Consider the following 21,711-nt stretch of genomic DNA (forward strand, 5'->3'; position numbering starts at 1 on the left):
TCCCGTGGAGGAATGTGCGCATGGTGACTGTTGTGTTCAATGCCGATGCAATTTCCGTGTTTCATCAACACTCTGATAGTCCACAAATTACAGAATGCCACCAGATGTGCATCGGAAACTACTACTGGACTTTCAGGGAACGATCAAATCGTATAGTGTTTGAGAGTTACTCCCATGGAGGGAAGTGAACATGGTGACTGTTGTATTGAATCCCGATTCAATTTCTGTATTTCATCAACAGTCTGATAGTCCACAGATTACAGAAAGCCTCCAGATGTGCATCGGATACTACTACTGGTCTTGCAGGTAACGATCAAAGCGTAGATTGTTAGAGACATTACTCCCATGGAGGAAAGTGCGCATGGTGAATGTTGTATTCAATCCCGATGCAATTTCTGTGTTTCATCAACACTCTGATAGTCCACAGATTACAGAATGCCTCCAAATGTGCATCGGAAACTACTACTGGTCTTCCAGGGAACGATCAAAGCGTAGACTGTTTGAGACATTACTCCCATGGAGGAAAGAGCGTATGAAGACTGTTGTATTCAATCCCGATGCAATTTCCGTGTTTCGTCAACACTCTGATAGTCCACAGAAATCAGAATGCCACCAGATGTCCATCGGAATTTTCTACTGGTCTTCCAGGGAACGATCAAGGCGTGGACTGTTTCAGACATTACTCCCGTGGAGGAAAGTGCGCATGGTGACTGTTGTATTCAATCCTGATGCAATTTCTGTGTTTCATCAACACTCTGATAGTCCACAGATTACAGAATGCCTCCAAATGTGCATCGGAAACTACTACTGGTCTTCCAGGGAACGATCAAAGAGTAGACTGTTTGAGACATTACTCCCATGGAGGAAAATGCGCATGGTGACTGTTGTATTCAATCCCGATGCAATTTCTGTGTTTCATCAACACTCTGATAGTCCACAGATTACAGAATGCCACCACATGTGCATCGGAAAATACTACTGGTCTTCCAGGGAACGATCAAATTGTAGACTGTTTGATACATTACTCCCGTGGAGGAAAGTGTGAGTTGTGAATGTTGTATTCAATGACGATGCTATTTCTGTGTTTAATCAACACTCTGATAGTCCACAGATTACAGAATGCCGCCAGAAGTCCATAGGAAATTACTACTGGTCTCGCAGGGAACGATCAAAGCGTAAACTCTTTGAGACATTACTCCAATGGAGGAAGGTGCGCATGTTGACTGTTGTATTCAATCGCGATGCAATTTCTGTGTTTCATCAACACTCTGATAGTCCAAAGATTACAGAATGCCACCAGATGTGCATCGGAAACTACTACTGGTCTTCCAGGGAACGATCAAAGCGTAGAATGTTTGAGAATTACTCCCATGTTGGAAAGTGCGCATGGTGACTGTTGTATTCAATCCCGATGCAATTTCTGTGTTTCATCAACACTCTTATAGTCCACAGATTACAGAATGCTTCTAGGCGTTGCAACGGAAACTACTACTGGTCTTCCAGTGAACGATCAAAGCGTAGACTGTTTGAGACATTACTCCTATGGAGGAAAGTGCGCATGGTGACTGTTTTATTCAATCGCGATGCAATTTCTGTGTTTCATCAACACTCTGATAGTCCACACATTACAGAATGCCGCCAGATGTGCATCTGAAACTACTATTGGTATTCCAGGGAACGATCAAAGCGTAGAATATTTGAGAATTACTCCCATGGAGGAAAGTGCGCATGGTGACTGTTGTATTCAATCCCGATGCAATTTCTGTGTTTCATCAACAGTTTGGTAGTCCACAGATTACAGAATATCTCCGGACGTGCATCGGAAACTATTACTCGTCTTCCAGGGAACGATCAAAGCGTAGATTGTTTGAGACATACCTCCCGTGGAGGAAAGTGCGTATGGTGACTGTTGTGTTCAATCCCGATGCAATTTCTGTGTTTCATCAACACTCTGATAGTCCACAGATTACAGAATGCCTCCAGATGTGCATCGGAAACTACTTCTGGTCTTCCAGGGAACGATGAAAGCGTTCACTGTTTGAGACATTACTCCCATGGAGGAAAGTGCGCATGGTGACTATTGTATTCAATCCCGATGCAATTTCTGTGTTTCATCAACTCTCTGATAGTCCACAGATTACAGAATGCCACCAGATGTGCATCGGAATCTACTACTGGTCTTCCGGGGAACGATCAAAGCGTAGAATGTTTGAGAATTATTCCCATGGAGGAAAGTGTGCATGGTGACTGTTGTATTCAATCCCAATGCAATTTCTGTGTTTCATCAACACTCTTATAGTCCACAGATTACAGAATGCTTCAAGATGTGCATCGGAAACTACTACTGGTCTTCCAGGGAACGATCAAAGCGTAGACTGTTTGAGACATTACTCCAAGGGAGGAAAGTGCGCATGGTGACTGTTTTAATCAATCCCGATGCAATTTCTATGTTTCATCAACACTCTTATAGTCCACAGATTTCAGAATGAATCCAGATGTGCATCGGAAGCTACTACTCGTTTTCCAGGGAACGATCAAAGCGTAGACTGTTTGAGACATTACTCCCATGGAGGAAAATGCGCATGGTGACTGTTGTATTCAATCCCGATGCAATTTCTGTGTTTCATCAACACTCGGATAGTCCACAGATTACAGAATGCCTAGAGATTTGCATCGGAAACTACTACTGGTTTCCCAGGGAATGATCAAATCGTAGACTGTTAGAGAATTTCTCCCATGGAGGGAAGTGCGCATGGTGACTGTTTTATTCAATCTCGAAGCAATTTCTGTGTTTCATCAACACTCTGATAGTCCACAGGTTACAGCATGCCTCCAAATGTGCATCGGAATTTACCACTGGTCTTCCAGGGAACGATCAAAGCGTAGACTGTTTGAGACATTACTCCTATGGAGGAAAATGCGCATGGTGACTGTTGTATTCAATCCCGATGCAATTTCTGTGTTTCATCAACAGTCTGATAGTCCACAGATTACAGAGTGCCTCTAGATGTGCATCGGAAACTACTATTGTTCTTCTAGGGAACGATCAAAGCGTAGACTGTTTTAGACATTACTCCCATGGAGGAAAGTGCGCATGGGGACTGTTGTATTCAATCCCGATGCAATTTCTGTGTTTCATCAGCACTCTAATAGTCCACAGATTACAGAATGCCTCCAGATGTTCATCGGAAACTACTACTGGTCTTTCAGGGAACGATCAAAGCGTAGACTGTTTGAGACATTACTTTTATTGAGGAATGTGCGCCTGGTGACTGTTGTATTCAATCCCGATGATATTTCTGTGTTTCATCAACACTCTGATAGTCCACACATTACAGAATGCCTCCAGATGTGCATCAGAAACTACTACTGGTATTCCAGGGAACGATCAAATCGTTAACTCTTTGAGACATTACTCCCATGGAGGAAAGTGCGCATGGTGACTGTTGTATTCAATCCCGATGCAATTTCTGTGTTTCATCAACACTCTGATACTCCACAGATTACAGAATGCCTCTAGATGTGCATCGGAAACTACTAATGGTCTTCCAGGGAACGATCAAGCGTAGACTGTTTGAGACATAACTCCCATGGGGGAAAGTGCGCATGGTGACTGTTGTATTCAATCCCGATGCAATTTCTGTGTTTCATCAACAGTCTGACAGTCCACAGATTACAGAATGCCACCAGATGTGCATCGGAAACTACTACTGGTCTTCCAGGGAACGATCAAAGCGTAAAATGTTTGAGAATTACTCCCATGGAGGAAAGTGCGCATGGTGACTGTTGTATTCAATTCAGATGCAATTTCTGTGTTTCATCAACACTCAGTTAGTCCACTGATTTCAGAATGCCTCCAGATGTGGATCGGAAACTACTACTGGTATTCCAGAGAACGATGAAAGCGTAGACTGTGTGAGACATTACTCCCATGGAGGAAATTGCGCATGGTGACTGTTGTATTCAATCCCGATGCATTTTCTGTGTTTCATCAACACTATGATAGACCACACATTACAGAATGAATCCAGATGTGCATCATAAACTTCTACAGGTATTCCTGGGAACGATCAAAGCGTAAACTCTTTGAGACATTACTCCCATAGAGGGAAGTGCGCATGGTGGCTGTTGTATTCAATCCCGATGCAATTTCTGTGTTTCATCAACACTCAGATAGTAGACAGATTACAGAATGCCTCCAGATGTGCATTGGAAACTACTACTGGTCTTCCAGGGAACGATCAAAGCGTAGACTGTTTGAGACATTACCCCCATGGAGAAAAGTGCGCATGGTGACTGTTGTATTCAATCCCGATGCAATTTCTTTCTTTCATCAACACTCTGATACTCCACAGATTACAGAATGCCTCCAGATGTGCATCGGAAACTACTACTGGTCTTCCTGGGAACGATCAAAGCGTAGACTGTTTGAGGCATTACTCCCATGGAAGTAAGTGCAGATGGTAACTGTTGTATTAAATCCAGATGCAATTTCTGTGTTTCATCAACACTCTGATTGTCCACAGATTACAGAATGATGCCAAATGTGCATCGGAAACTACTACTGGTATTCCAGGGAACGAACAAAGAGTAAACTCTTTGAGACTTTACTGTTATCTAGGAAAGTGCGCATGGTGACTGTTGTATTCAATCCCGATGCAATTTTACTGTCTCATCAAGACTCTGATACTCCACAGATTAAAGAGTGCCTCCAGATGTGCATCGGAAACTACTATTTGTCTTCCAGGGAACGATCAAAGCGTAGACCGGTTGAGACATTACTCCCTTGGAAAGCAGTGCGCATGGTGACTGTATTATTCAATCCCGATTCAATTTCTGTATTTCATCAACACTCTGATAGTCCTCACATTACAGAATGCCACGAGATGTGCATCGGAAACTACTACTGGTCTTCCTGGGAAAGATCAAAGCGTAGACTGTTTGAGACATTACTCCCATGGAGGAAAGTGCGCATGGTGACTGTTGTATTCAATCCCGATGCAATACCTGTGTTTCATCAACACTCTGATAGTCCACAGATTACAGAATGCCTCCAGATGTGCATCGGAAACTACTACTGGTCTTCCAGGGCACGATCAAAACGTAGACTGTTTGAGACATTACGCCCATGGAGGAAAGTGCGCATGGTGACTGTTGTATTCAATCCCGATGCAATTTCTGTGTTTTATCAACAGTCTGATAGTCCACAGATTACAGAATGCCTCCAGATGTGCATCGGAAACTACTACTGGTCTTCCAGGGAACGATCAAAGCTTAGACTGTTTGAGACATTACTCCCATGGAGGGAAGTGCGCATGGTGACTGTTGTATTCAATCCCGATGCAATTTCTGTGTTTCATCAACACTCTGATAGTCCACAGATTACAGTAAGCCTCCAGATGTGCATCGGAAACTACTACTGGTCTTGCTGGTTACGATCAAAGCGTAGAATTTTAGATACATTACTCCAATGGAGGAAAGTGCGCATGGTGAATGTTGTATTCAATCCCGATGCAATTTCTGTGTTTCATCAACATTCTGATAGTCCACAGATTACAGAATATCTCCAGTAGTGCATCGGAAACTATTACTGGTTTTCCAGGGAACGATCAAAGCGTAGACTGTTTGAGACATTACTCCCATGGAGGAAAGAGCGTATGAAGACTGTTGTATTCAATCCCGATGCAATTTCTGTGTTTCATCAACACTCTGATAGTCCACGGAATTCAGAATGCCACCAGATGTCCATCGGAAACTACTACTGATCTTCCAGGGAACGCTCAAGACGTAGACTGTTTGAGACATTACTCCCGTGGAGGAAAGTACGCATGGTGACAGTTGTATTCAATCCTGATGCAATTTCTGTGTTTCATCAACACTCTGATAGTCCACAGATTACAGAGTGCCTCCAAATGTGCATCGGAAACTACTACTGGTCTTCCAGGGAACGATCAAAGCGTAGACTGTTTGAGACATTACTCCCATGGAGGAAAATGCGCATGGTGACTGTTGTATTCAATCCCGATGCAATTTCTGTGTTTCATCAACACTCTGATTGTCCACAGATTACAGAATGCCACCAGATGTGCATCGGAAACTACTACTGGTCTTCCAGGGAACGATCAAATTGTAGACTGTTTGTTACATTACTCCCGTGGAGGAAAGTGTGAGTTGTGAATGTTGTATTCAATGCCGATGCTATTTCTGTGTTTCATCAACATTCTGATAGTCCACAGATTACAGAATGCCACCAGATATCCATCGGAAATTACTACTGGTCTTGCAGGGAACGATCAAAGTGTAAACTCTTTGAGACATTACTAAAATTGGAAGAAGGTGCGCATGATGACTGTTGTATTCAATCCCGATGCAATTTCTGTGTTTTATCAACACTCTTATAGTCCACAGATTACAGAATGCTTCTAGGTGTGCATCGGAAACTACTACTGGTCTTCCAGGGAAAGATCATAGCGTAGACTGTTTGAGACATTACCCCCATGGAGGAAAGAGCGCATGGCGACAGTTGTATTCAATCCCGATGTAATTTCTGTGTTTCATCAATTACTCAGTTTGTCCCCAGATTTCAGAATGCCTCCAGATGTGCATCGGAAACTACTACTGGTCTTCCAGTGAACGATCAAAGCGTAGACTGTTTGAGACATTACTCCCATGGAGGAAAGTGGGCGTGGTGACTGTTGTATTCAATCGCGATGCAATTTCTGTGTTTCATCAACACTCTGATAGTCCACAGATTACAGAATGCCGCCAGATGTGCATCTGAAACTACTACTGGTCTTCCAGGGAACGATCAAAGCGTAGACTGTTTGAGACATTACTCCCATGGAGGACAATGCTTATGGTGACTGTTGTATTCAATCCCGATGCAATATCTGTGTTTCATCAACACTCTGATAGTCCACAGATTACAGAATGCCACCAGATGTGCATCGGAAACTACTACTGGTCTTCCTGGGAACGATCAAATTGTAGACTGTTTGATACATTACTCCCGTGGAGGAATGTGTGAGTTGTGAATGTTGTATTCAATGCCGATGCTATTTCTGTGTTTCATCAACACTCTGATAGTCCTCTGATTACAGATTGCCACCAGATATCCATCAGAAATTACTACTGGTCTTGCAGGGAACGATCAAAGCGTAAACTCTTTGAGACATTACTCCAATGGAGGAAGGTGCGCATGATGACTGTTGTATTCAATCCCGATGCATTTTCTGTGTTTGATCAACACTCTGATAGTCCACAGATTACAGAATGCCACCAGATGTGCATCGGAAACTACTACTGATCTTCCACGGAACGATCAAAGCGTAGAATGTTTGAGAATTACTCCCATGTTGGAAAGTGCGCCTGGTGACTGTTGTATTCAATCCCGATGCAATTTCTGTGTTTCATCAACACTCTTATAGTCCACAGATTACAGAATGCTTCTAGGTGTGCATCGGAAACTACTACTGGTCTTCCAGGGAACGATCATAGCGTAGACTGTTTGAGACATTACTCCCATGGAGGAAAGTGCGCATGTCGACAGTTGTATTCAATCCCGATGTAATTTCTGTGTTTCATCAACACTCAGTTTGTCCCCAGATTTCAGAATGCCTCCAGATGTGCATCGGAAACTACTACTGGTCTTCCAGTGAACGATCAATTGTAGACTGTTTGAGACATTACTCCCATGGAGGAAAGTGCGCATGGTGACTGTTGTATTCAATCGCGATGCAATTTCTGTGTTCCATCAACACTCTGATAGTCCACAGATTACAGAATGCCGCCAGATGTGCATCTGAAACTACTATTGGTATTCCAGGGAACGATCAAAGCGTAAACTCTTTGAGACAATACTCCCATGGAGGAAAGTGCGCATGGTGACTGTTGTATTCAATCCCGATGCAATTTCTGTGTTTCATCAACACTCTGATAGTCCACAGATTACAGAAAGCCTTTAGATGTACATCGGAAACTACTACTGGTCTTGCAGGGAACGATCAAAGCGTAGAATGTTTGAGAATTACTCCCATGGAGGAAATGCGCATGGTGACTGTTCTATTCAATCCCGATGCAATTTCTGTGTTTCATCAACACTCTGATAGTCCACAGATTACAGAAAGCCTCCAGATGTGCATCGGAAACTACTACTGGTCTTGCAGGTAACGATCAAAGCGTAGTATGTTAAAGACATTACTCCCATGGAGGAAAGTGCGCATGGTGAATGTTGTATTCAATCCCGATGCAATTTCTGTGTTTCATCAACACTCTGATAGTCCACAGATTACAGAATATCTCCAGAAGTGCATCGGAAACTATTACTGGTTTTCCAGGGAACGATCAAAACGTAGACTGTTTGAGACATTACTCCCATGGAGGAAAGAGGGTATGAAGACTGTTGTATTCAATCCCGATGCAATTTCTGTGTTTCATCAACACTCTGATAGTCCACAGAAATCAGAATGCCACCAGATGTCCATCGGAAACTACTACTGGTCTTCCAGGGAACGATCAAGGCGTAGACTGTTTGAGACATTACTCCCGTGGAGGAAAGTGCGCATGGTGACTGTTGTATTAAATCCTGATGCAATTTCTGTGTTTCATCAACACTCTGATAGTCCACAGATTACAGAATGCCTAAATATGTGCAACGGAAACTACTACTGGTTTTCCAGGGAACGATCAAATTGTAGACTGTTTGATACATTACTCCCGTGGAGGAAAGTGTGATTTGTGAATGTTGTATTCAATGCCGATGCTATTTCTGTGTTTCATCAACACTCTGATGGTCCACAGATTACAGAATGCCACCAGATGTCCATCGGAAATTACTACTGTTCTTGCAGGGAACGATCAAAGCGAAAACTCTTTGAGACATTACTCCAATGGAGGAAGGTGCGCATGATGACTGTTGTATTCAATCACGATGCAATTTCTGTGTTTCATCAACACTCTGATAGTCCTCAGATTACAGAATGCCACCAGATATATATCAGAATTTACTACTGGTCTTGCAGGGAACGATCAAAGCGTAATCTCTTTGAGACATTACTCCAATGGAGGAAGGTGCGCATGATGACTGTTGTATTCAATCCCGATGCAATTTCTGTGTTTCATCAACACTCTTATAGTCCACAGATTACAGAATGCTTCTAGGTGTGCATCGGAAACTACTACTGGTCTTCCAGGGAACGATCATAGCGTAGACTGTTTGAGACATTACTCCCATGGAGGAAAGTGCGCATGTCGACAGTTGTATTCAATCCCGATGTAATTTCTGTGTTTCATCAACACTCAGTTTGTCCACAGATAACAGAATGCCTCCAGATGTGCATCGGAAACTACTACTGGTCTTCCAGTGAACGATCAAAGCGTAGACTGTTTGAGACATTACTCCCATGGAGGAAAGTGCGCATGGTGACTGTTGTATTCAATCGCGATGCAATTTCTGTGTTCCATCAACACTCTGATAGTCCACAGATTACAGAATGCCGCCAGATGTGCATCTGAAACTACTATTGGTATTCCAGGGAACGATCAAAGCGTAAACTCTTTGAGACAATACTCCCATGGAGGAAAGTGCGCATGGTGACTGTTGTATTCAATCCCGATGCAATTTCTGTGTTTCATCAACACTCTGATAGTCCACAGATTACAGAAAGCCTTTAGATGTACATCGGAAACTACTACTGGTCTTGCAGGGAAAGATCAAAGCGTAGAATGTTTGAGAATTACTCCAATGGAGGAAATGCGCATGGTGACTGTTCTATTCAATCCCGATGCAATTTCTGTGTTTCATCAACACTCTGATAGTCCACAGATTACAGAAAGCCTCCAGATGTGCATCGGAAACTACTACTGGTCTTGCAGGTAACGATCAAAGCGTAGAATGTTAAAGACATTTCTCCCATGGAGGAAAGTGCGCATGGTGAATGTTGTATTCAATCCCGATGCAATTTCTGTGTTTCATCAACACTCTGATAGTCCACAGATTACAGAATATCTCCAGAAGTGCATCGGAAACTATTACTGGTTTTCCAGGGAACGATCAAAGCGTAGACTGTTTGAGACATTACTCCCATGGAGGAAAGAGGGTATGAAGACTGTTGTATTCAATCCCGATGCAATTTCTGTGTTTCATCAACACTCTGATAGTCCACAGAAATCAGAATGCCACCAGATGTCCATCGGAAACTACTACTGGTCATCCAGGGAACGATCAAGGCGTAGACTGTTTGAGACATTACTCCCGTGGAGGAAAGTGCGCATGGTGACTGTTGTATTCAATCCTGATGCAATTTCTGTGTTTCATCAACACTCTGATAGTCCACAGATTACAGAATGCCTAAATATGTGCAACGGAAACTACTACTGGTTTTCCAGGGAACGATCAAATTGTAGACTGTTTGATACATTACTCCCGTGGAGGAAAGTGTGATTTGTGAATGTTGTATTCAATGCCGATGCTATTTCTGTGTTTCATCAACACTCTGATGGTCCACAGATTACAGAATGCCACCAGATGTCCATCGGAAATTACTACTGGTCTTGCAGGGAACGATCAAAGCGAAAACTCTTTGAGACATTACTCCAATGGAGGAAGGTGCGCATGATGACTGTTGTATTCAATCTCGATGCAATTTCTGTGTTTCATCAACACTCTGATAGTCCACAGATTACAGAATGCCACCAGATATGCATCGGAAACTACAACTGGTCTTCCAGGAAACGATCAAAGCGTAGAATGTTTGAGAATTGCTCCCATGTTGGAAAGTGCGCATGGTGACTGTTGTATTCAATCCCGATGCAATTTCTGTTTTTCATCAACACTCTTATAGTCCACAGATTACAGAATGCTTCTAGGTGTGCATCGGAAACTACTACTGGTCTTCCAGGGAACGATCATAGCGTAGACTGTTTGAGACATTACTCCCATGGAGGAAAGTGCGCATGGCGACAGTTGTATTCAATCCCGATGTAATTTCTGTGTTTCATCAACACTCAGTTTGTCCACAGATTTCAGAATGAATCCAGATGTGCATCGGAAACTACTACTGGTCTTCCAGTGAACGATCAAAGCGTAGACTGTTTGAGACATTACTCCCATGGAGGAAAGTGCGCATGGTGACTGTTGTATTCAATCGCGATGCAATTTCTGTGTTTCATCAACACTCTGATTGTCCACACATTACAGATTGCCGCCAGATGTGCATCTGAAACTACTATTGGTATTCCAGGGAACGATCAAAGCGTAAACTCTTTGAGACAATACTCCCATGGAGGAGAGTGCGCATGGTGACTGTTGTATTCAATCCCGATGCAATTTCTGTGTTTCATCAACACTCTGATAGTCCACAGATTACAGGAAGCCTCCAGATGTACATCGGAAACTACTACTGGTCTTCCAGGGAACAATCAAAGCGTAGAATGTTTGAGAATTACTCCCATGGAGGAAAGTGCGCATGGTGACTGTTGTATTCAATCCCGATGCAATTTCTGTGTTTCATCAACACTCTGATAGTCCACACATTACAGAATGCCGCACAGATGTGCATCTGAAACTACTATTGGTATTCCAGGGAACGATCAAAGCGTAAACTCTTTGAGACAATACACCCATGGAGGAAAGTGCGCATGGTGACTGTTGTATTCATTCCCGATGCAATTTCTGTGTTTCATCAACACTCTTATACTCCACACATTACACAATGCCTCCAGATGTGCATCGGAAACTACTACTGTTCTTCCAGGGAACGATCAAAGCGTAGACTGTTTGAGACACTACTCCTGTGGAGGAAAGTGCGCGTTGTGACTGTTGTATTCAATCCAGATTCAATTTCCGTGTTTCATCAACACTCTGATAGTCCACAGATTTCAGAATGCCACCAGATGTGCTTCGTAAACTACTACTGGTCTTCCAGGGAACGATCAAAGCGTAGAATGTTTGAGAATTACTCCCATGGAGGAAAGTGCGCATGGTGACTGTTGTATTCAATCCCGATGCAATTTCTGTGATTCAACAACACTCTGATAGTAAACAGATTAAAGATAAACAGATTAAAGAATGCCTCCAGATGTGCATCGGAAACTACTAATGGTCTTCCAGGGAACGATCAAAGCGAATACTGTTAGTGACATTACTCCCATGGAGGAAAGTGCGCTTGCTGACTGTTGTATTCAATCCCGATGCAATTTCTGTGTTTCATCAACAGTTTGGTAGTCCACAGATTACAGAATATCTCCAGATGTGCATCGGAAACTGTTACTGGTTTTCCAGGGAACGATCAAAGCGTCGACTGTCTGAGACATAACTTCCATGGAGGAAAGTGCGCATGAAGACTGTTGTTTTCAATCCCGATGCAATTTCTGTGTTTCATCAACACTCTGATTGTCCACAGATTACAGAAAGCCTCCAGATGTGCATCGGAAACTACTATTGGTGTTCCAGGGAACGATCAAAGCGTAGACTGTTTTAGACATTATTCCCATGGAGGAAAATGTGCATGGTGACTGTTGTATTCAATCCCGATGCAATTTCTGTGTTTCATCAGCACTCTAGTAGTCCACAGATTACAGAATGCCTCCAGATGTTCATCGGAAACTACTACTGGTCTTCCAGGGAACGATCAAATTGTAGACTGTTTGATACATTACTCCCGTGGAGGAAAGTGTGAGTTGTGAATGTTGTATTCAATGCCGATGCTATTTCTGTGTTTCATCAACACTCTGATAGTCCACAGATTACAGAATGCCACCAGATGTCCATCGGAAATTACTACTGGTCTTGCAGGGAACGATCAAAGCGTAAACTCTTTGAGACATTACTCCAATGGAGGAAGGTGCGCATGATGACTGTTGTATTCAATCCCGATGCATTTCCTGTGTTTCATCAACACTCTGATAGTCCACAGATTACAGAATGCCACCAGATGTGCATCGGAAGCTACTACTGGTCTTCCAGGGAACGATCAATGCGTAGAATGTTTGAGAATTACTCCCATGTTGGAAAGTGCGCATGGTGACTGTTGTATTCAATCGCGGTGCAATTTCTGTGTTTTATCAACACCCTTATACTCCACAGATTACAGAATGCTTCTAGGTGTGCATCGGAAACTACTACTGGTCTTCCAGGGAACGAGCATAGCGTAGACTGTTTGAGACATTACTCCCATGGAGGAAACTGCGCATGGCGACAGTTGTATTCAATCCCGATGTAATTCCTGTGTTTCATCAACACTCACTTTGTCCCCAGATTTCGGAATGCCTCCAGATGTGCATCGGAAACTACTACTGGTCTTCCAGTGAACGATCAAAATGTAGACTGTTTGAGACATTACTCCCATGGAGGAAAGTGCGCATGGTGACTGTTGTATTCAATCCCGATGCAATGTCTGTGTTTCATCAACACTCTGGTAGTCCACAGATTACAGATTGCCCCAGATGTGCATTGGTAACTACTACTAGTCTTCCAGGGAACGATCAAAGCGTAGACTGTTTGAGACATTACTCCCATGGAGGAAAGTGTGCATGGTGTCTGTTGTATTCATTCCCGAGGCAATTTCTGTGTTTCATCAACACTTTGAAGGTCCACCGATTACAGTATGCCGCCAGATGTGCATCTGAAACTACTATTGTTTTCCAGGGAACGATCAAAGCGTAAACTCTTTGAGACAATACTCCCATGGAGGAAAGTGCGCATGGTGACTGTTGTATTCAATCCCGATGCAATTTCTGTGTTTCATCAACACTCTGATAGTCCACAGATTACAGAATGCCTCCAGATGTACATCGGAAACTACTACTGGTCTTCCAGGGAACGATCAAAGCGTAGAATGTTTGAGAATTACTCCCATGGAGGAAAGTGCGCATGGTGACTGTTGTATTCAATCCTGATGCAATTTCTTTGTTTCATCAACACTCTGATACTCCACAGATTACAGAAAGCCTCCAGATGTGTATCGGAAACTACTACTGGTCTTGCAGGTAACGATCAAAGCGTAGAATGTTAGAGACATTACTCCCATGGAGGAAAGTGCGCATGGTGAATGTTGTATTCAATCCCGATGCAATTTCTGTGTTTCATCAACACTCTGATAGTCCACAGATTACAGAATATCTCCAAAAGTGCATCGGAAACTATTACTGGATTTCCAGGGAACGATCAAAGCGTAGACTGTTTGAGACATTACTCCCGTGGAGGAATGTGCGCATGGTGACTGTTGTATTCAATCCTGATGCAATTTCTGTGTTTCATCAACACTCTGATACTCCACAGATTACAGAATGCCTCCAAATGTGCATCGGAAACTACTACTGGTCTTCCAGGGAACGATCAAATTGTAGACTGTTTGATACATTTCTCCCGTGGAGGAAAGTGTGAGTTGTGAATGTTGTATTCAATGCCGATGCTATTTCTGTGTTTCATCAACACTCAGTTTGTCCACAGATTACAGAATGCCACCAGATGTCCATCGGAAATTACTACTGGTCTTGCAGGGAACGATCAAAACGTAAACTCTTTGAGACATTACTCCAATGGAGGAAGGTGCGCATGATGACTGTTGTATTCAATCCCGATGCAATTTCTGTGTTTCATCAACACTCTGATAGTCCACAGATTACAGAATGCCACCAGATGTGCATCGGAAACTACTACTGGTCTTCCAGGGAACGATCAAAGCGTAGAATGTTTGAGAATTACTCCCATGTTGGAAAGTGCGCATGGTGACTGTTGTATTCAATCCCGATGCAATTTCTGTGTTTCATCAACAGTTTGGTAGTCCACAGATTACAGAATATCTCCTGATGTGCATCGGAAACTATTACTCGTCTTCCAGGGAACGATCAAAGCGTAGATTGTTTGAGACATACCTCCCGTGGAGGAAAGTGCGTATGGTGACTGTTGTGTTCAATCCCGATGCAATTTCTGTGTTTCATCAACACTCTGATAGTCCACAGATTACAGAATGCCTCCAGATGTGCATCGGAAACTACTACTGGTCTTCCAGGGCACGATCAAAGCGTAGAATGTTGCAGAATTACTCCCATGCAGGAATGTGCGCTTGGTGACTGTTGTATTAATTCCCGATGCAATTTCTGTGTTTCATCAACATTTTGGTAGTCCACAGATTACAGAATATCTCCAGATGTGCATCGGAAACTGTTACTGGTTTTCCAGGGAACGATCAAAGCGTAGACTGTCTGAGACATAACTCCCATGGAGGAAAGTGCGCATGAAGACTGTTGTTTTCAATCCCGATGCAATTTCTGTGTTTCATCAACACTCTGATAGTCCACAGATTACAGAAAGCCTCCAGATGTGCATCGGAAACTACTACTGGTCTTCCAGAGAACGATCAAAGCGTAGACTGTTTGAGACATTACTTTTATTGAGGAATGAGCGCCTGGTGACTGTTGTATTCAATCCCGATGCAATTTCTGTGTTTCGTCAACACTCTGATAGTCCACACATTAAAGAATGCCTCCAGATGTGCATCAGAAACTACTACTGGTATTCCAGGGAACGATCAAAGCGTAAACTCTTTGAGACATTACTCCCATGGAGGAAAGTGCGCATGGTGACTGTTGTATTCAATCCCGTTGCAATATCTGTGTTTTATCAACACTCTGATACTCAACAGATTACAGAATGCCTCCAGATGTGCATCGGAAACTACTACTGGTCTTCCAGGGAACGATCAAGCGTAGACTGTTTGAGACATAACTCCCATGGAGGAAAGTGCGCATGGTGACTGTTGTATTCAATCCCGATGCAATTTCTGTGTTTCATCAACACTCTGATACTCAACAGATTACAGAATGCCTCCAGATGTTCATCGGAAACTACTACTGGTCTTCCAGGGAACGATCAAATTGTAGACTGTTTGATACATTACTCCCGTGGAGGAAAGTGTGAGTTGTGAATGTTGTATTCAATGCCGATGCTATTTCTGTATTTCATCAACACTCTGATAGTCCACAGATTACAGAATGCCACCAGATGTGCATCGGAAACTACTACTGGTCTTCCAGGGAACGATCAAAGCGTAGAATGTTTGAGATATTACTCCCATGGAGGAAAGTGCGCATGGTGACTGTTGTATTCAATCCCGATGCAATTTCTGAGTTTCATCAACACTCTTATAGTCCACAGATTACAGAATGATTCTAGGTGTGCATCGGAAACTACTACTGGTCTTGCAGGGAACGATCATAGCGTAGACTGTTTGAGACATTACTCCCATGGAGGAAAGTGCGCATGGCGACAGTTGTATTCAATCCCGATGTAATTTCTGTGTTTCATCAACACTCTGATAGTCCACAGATTACAGAATATCTCCAGAAGTGCATCGGAAACTATTATTGGTTTTCCAGGGAACAATCAAAGCGTAGACTGTTTGAGACATTACTCCCATGGAGGAAAGAGCGTATGAAGACTGTTCTATTCAATCCCGATGCAATTTCTGTGTTTCATCAACACTCTGATAGTCCACAGAAATCAGAATGCCACCAGATGTCAATCGGAAACTGCTACTGGTCTTCCAGGGAACGATCAAGGCGTAGACTGTTTGAGACATTACTACTGTGGAGGAAAGTGCGCGTTGTGACTGTTGTATTTAATCCAGATATACTTTCCGTGTTTCATCAACACTCTGATAGTCCACAGATTTCAGAATGCCACCAGATGTGCATCGGAAACTACTACTGGTCTTCCAGGGAACGATCAAAGCGTAGAATGTTTGAGAATCACTCCCATGGAGGAAAGTGCACATGGTGACTGTTGTATTCAATCCCGATGCAATTTCTGTGTTTCATCAACAGTTTGGTAGTCCACAGATTACAGAATATCTCCAGATGTGCATCGGAAACTGTTACTGGTTTTCCAGGGAACGATCAAAGCATAGACTGTCTGAGACATAACTCCCATGGAGGAAAGTGCGCATGAAGACTGTTGTTTTCAATCCCGATGCAATTTCTGTGTTTCATCAACACTCTGATAGTCCACAGATTACAGAAAGCCTCCAGATGTGCATCGGAAACTACTATTGGTCTTCCAGGGAACGATCAAAGCGTAGACTGTTTTAGACATTACTCCCATGGATTAAAGTGCGCATGGGGACTGTTGAATTCAATCCCGATGCAATTTCTGTGTTTCATCAGCACTCTAATAGTCCACAGATTACAGAATGCCTCCAGATGTTCATCAGAAACTACTACTGGTCTTTCAGGGAACGATCAAAGCGTAGACTATTTGAGACATTACTTTTATTGAGGATTGTGCGCCTGGTGACTGTTGTATTCAATCCCGATGCAATTTCTGTGTTTCATCAACAGTCTGATACTCAACAGATTACAGAAGGCCTCCAGATGTTCATCGGAAACTACTACTAGTCTTCCAGGGAACGATCAAATTGTAGACAGTTTGATACATTACTCCCGTGGAGGAAAGTGTGAGTTGTGAATGTTGTATTCAATGCCGATGCTATTTCTGTGTTTCATCAACACTCTGATAGTCCACAGATTACAGAATGCCACCAGATGTCCATCCAAAATTACTACTAGTCTTGCAGGGAACGATCAAAGCGTAAACTCTTTGAGACATTACTCCAATGGAGGAAGGTGCGTGTGATAACTGTTGTATTCAATCCCGATGCATTTTCTGTGTTTCATCAACACTCTGATAGTCCACAGATTACAGAATGCCACCAGATGTGCATCGGAAACTACTACTGGCCTTCCAGGGAACGATCAAAGCGTAGAATGTTTGAGATATTACTCCCATGGAGGAAAGTGCGCATGGTGACTGTTGTATTCAATCCCGATGCAATTTCTGAGTTTCATCAACACTCTTATAGTCCACACATTACAGAATGATTCTAGGTGTGCATCGGAAACTACTACTGGACTTTCAGGGAACGATCATAGTGTAGACTTTTTGAGACATTACTCCCATGGAGGAAAGTGAGCATGGCGAAAGTTGTACTAAATCCCGATGTAATTTCTGTGTTTCATCAACACCCAGTTTGTCCCCAGATTTCAGAATGCCTCCAGATGTGCATCGGAAACTACTACTGGTCTTCCAGTGAACGATCAAAGCGTAGACTGTTTGAGACATTACTCCCATGGAGGAAAGTGCGCATGGTGACTGTTGTATTCAATCGCGTTGCAATTTCTGTGTTTCATTAACACTCTGATAGTCCACAGATTACAGAATGCCGCCAGATGTGCATCTGAAACTACTATTAGTATGCCAGGGAACGATCAAAGCGTAAACTCTTTGAGACAATACTCCCATGGAGGAAAGTGCGCATGGTGACTGTTGTATTCAATCCCGATGCAATTTCTGTGTTTCATCAACACTCTGATAGTCCACAGATTACAGAAAGCCTCCAGATGTACATCGGAAACTACTACTGGTCTTCCAAGGAACGATCAAAGCGTAGAATGTTTGAGAATTACTCCCATGGAGGAAAGTGCGCATGGTGACTGTTGTATTCAATCCCGATGCAATTTCTGTGTTTCATCAACACTCTGATAGTCCACAGATTACAGAAAGCCTCCAGATGTGCATCGGAAACTACTACTGGTCTTGCAGGTACCGATCAAAGCGTAGAATGTTAGAGACATTACTCCCATGGAGGAAAGTGCGCATGGTGAATGTTGTATTCAATCCCGATGCAATTTCTGTGTTTCATCAACACTCTGATAGTCCACAGAAATCAGAATGCCACCAGATGTCCATCGGAAACTGCTACTGGTCTTCCAGGGAACGATCAAGGCGTAGACTGTTTGAGACATTACTCCTGTGGAGGAAAGTGCGCGTTGTGACTGTTGTATTTAATCCAGATACACTTTCCGTGTTTCATCAACACTCTGATAGTCCACAGATTTCAGAATGCCACCAGATGTGCATCGGAAACTGTTACTGGTTTTCCAGGGAATGATCAAAGCGTAGACTGTTTTAGACATTACTCCCATGGATTAAAGTGCGCATGGGGACTGTTGAATTCAATCCCGATGCAATTTCTGTGTTTCATCAGCACTCTAATAGTCCACAGGTTACAGAATGCCTCCAGATGTTCATCGGAAACTACTACTGGTCTTTGAGGGAACGATCAAAGCGTAGACTATTTGAGACATTACTTTTATTGAGGAATGTGCATCTGGTGACTGTTGTATTCAATCCCGATGCAATATCTGTGTTTCGTCAACACTCTGATAGTCGACACATTAAAGAATGCCTCCAGATGTGCATCAGAAACTACTACTGGTATTCCAGGGTACGATCAAAGCGTAAACTCTTTGAGACATTACTCCCATGGAGGAAAGTGCGCATGGTGACTGTTGTATTCAATCCCGTTGCAATTTCTGTGTTTCATCAACACTCTGATACTCAACAGATTACAGAATGCCTCCAGATGTGCATCGGAAACTACTACTGGTCTTCCAGGGAACGATCAAGCGTAGACTGTTAGAGACATAACTCCCATGGAGGAATGTGCGCATGGTGACTGTTGTATTCAATCCCGATGCAATTTCTGTGTTTCATCAACACCCTGATACTCAACAGATTACAGAATGCCTCCAGATGTTCATCGGAAACTACTACTGGTCTTCCAGGGAACGATAAAATTGTAGACTGTTTGATACATTACTCCCGTGGAGGAAAGTGTGAGTTGTGAATGTTGTATTCAATGCCGATGCTATTTCTGTGTTTCATCAACACTCTGATAGTCCACAGATTACAGAATGCCACCAGATGTCCATCGGAAATTACTACTAGTCTTGCAGGGAACGATCAAAGCGTAAACTCTTTGAGACATTACTCCAATGGAGGAAGGTGCGTGTGATGACTGTCGTATTCAATCCCGATGCATTTTCTGTGTTTCATCAACACTCTGATAGTCCACAGATTACAGAATGCCACCAGATGTGCATCGGAAACTACTACTGGCCTTCCAGGGAACGATCAAAGCGTAGAATGTTTGAGATATTACTCCCATGAAGGAATGTGCGCATGGTGACTGTTGTATTCAATCCCGATGCAATTTCTGAGTTTCATCAACACTCTTATAGTCCACAGATTACAGAATGATTCTAGGTGTGCATCGGAAACTACTACTGGACTTTCAGGGAACGATCATAGCGTAGACTTTTTGAGACATTACTCCCATGGAGGAAAGTGAGCATGGCGACAGTTGTATTCAATCCCGATGTAATTTCTGTGTTTCATCAACACTCAGTTTGTCCCCAGATTTCAGAATGCCTCCAGATGTGCATCGGAAACTACTACTGGTCTTCCAGTGAACGATCAAAGCGTAGACTGTTTGAGACATTACTCCCATGGAGGAAAGTGCGCATGGTGACTGTTTTATTCAATCGCGATGCAATTTCTGTGTTTCATCAACACTCTGATAGTCCACAGATTACAGAATGCCGCCAGATGTGCAACTGAAACTACTATTGGTATGCCAGGGAACGATCAAAGCGTAAACTCTTTGAGACAATACTCCCATGGAGGAAAGTGTGCATGGTGACTGTTCTATTCAATCCCGATGCAATTTCTGTGTTTCATCATCACTCTGATAGTCCACAGATTACAGAAAGCCTCCAGATGTACATCGGAAACTACTACTGGTCTTCCAGGGAACGATCAAAGCGTAGAATGTTTGAGAATTACTCCCATGGAGGAAAGTGTGCATGGTGACTGTTGTATTCAATCCCGATGCAATTTCTGTGTTTCATCAACACTCTGATTGTTTACAAATTACAGAAAGCCTCCAGATGTGCATCGGAAACTACTACTGGTCTTGCAGGTACCGATCAATGCGTAGAATGTTAGAGACATTACTCCCATGGTGGAAAGTGCGCATGGTGAATGTTGTATTCAATCCCGATGCAATTTCTGTGTTTCATCAACACTCTGATAGTCCACAGATTACAGAATATCTCCAGAAGTGCATCGGAAACTATTACTGGTTTTCCAGTGAACGATCAAAGCGTAGACTGTTTGAGACATTACTCCCATGGAGGAAAGAGCGCATGAAGACTGTTGTATTCAATCCCGATGCAATTTCTGTGTTTCATCAACACTCTGATAGTCCACAGAAATCAGAATGCCACCAGATGTCCATCGGAAACTGCTACTGGTCTTCCAGGGAACGATCAAGGCGTAGACTGTTTGAGACATTACTCCTGTGGAGGAAAGTGCGCGTTGTGACTGTTGTATTCAATCCAGATACAATTTCCGTGTTTTATCAACACTCTGATAGTCCACAGATTTCAGAATGCCACCAGATGTGCATCAGAAACTACAACTGGTCTTCCAGGGAACGATCAAAGCGTAGAATGTTTGAGAATTACTCCCATGGAGGAAAGTGCACATGGTGACTGTTGTATTCAATCCCGATGCAATTTCTGTGTTTTATCAACAGTTTGGTAGTCCACAGATTACAGAATATCTCCAGATGTGCATCGGAAACTGTTACTGGTTTTCCAGGGAACGATCAAAGCGTAGACTGTCTGAGACATAACCCCCATGGAGGAAAGTGCGCATGAAGACTGTTGTTTTCAATCCCGATGCAATTTCTGTGTTTCATCAACACTCTGATAGTCCACAGATTACAGAAAGCCTCCAGATGTGCATCGGAAACTACTATTGGTCTTCCAGGGAACGATCAAAGCGTAGACTGTTTTAGACATTACTCC

The sequence above is a fragment of the Schistocerca gregaria genome, chromosome 8, assembly GCF_023897955.1.
Source record: "Schistocerca gregaria isolate iqSchGreg1 chromosome 8, iqSchGreg1.2, whole genome shotgun sequence".
In the NCBI taxonomy this organism is placed as follows: domain Eukaryota; kingdom Metazoa; phylum Arthropoda; class Insecta; order Orthoptera; family Acrididae; genus Schistocerca; species Schistocerca gregaria.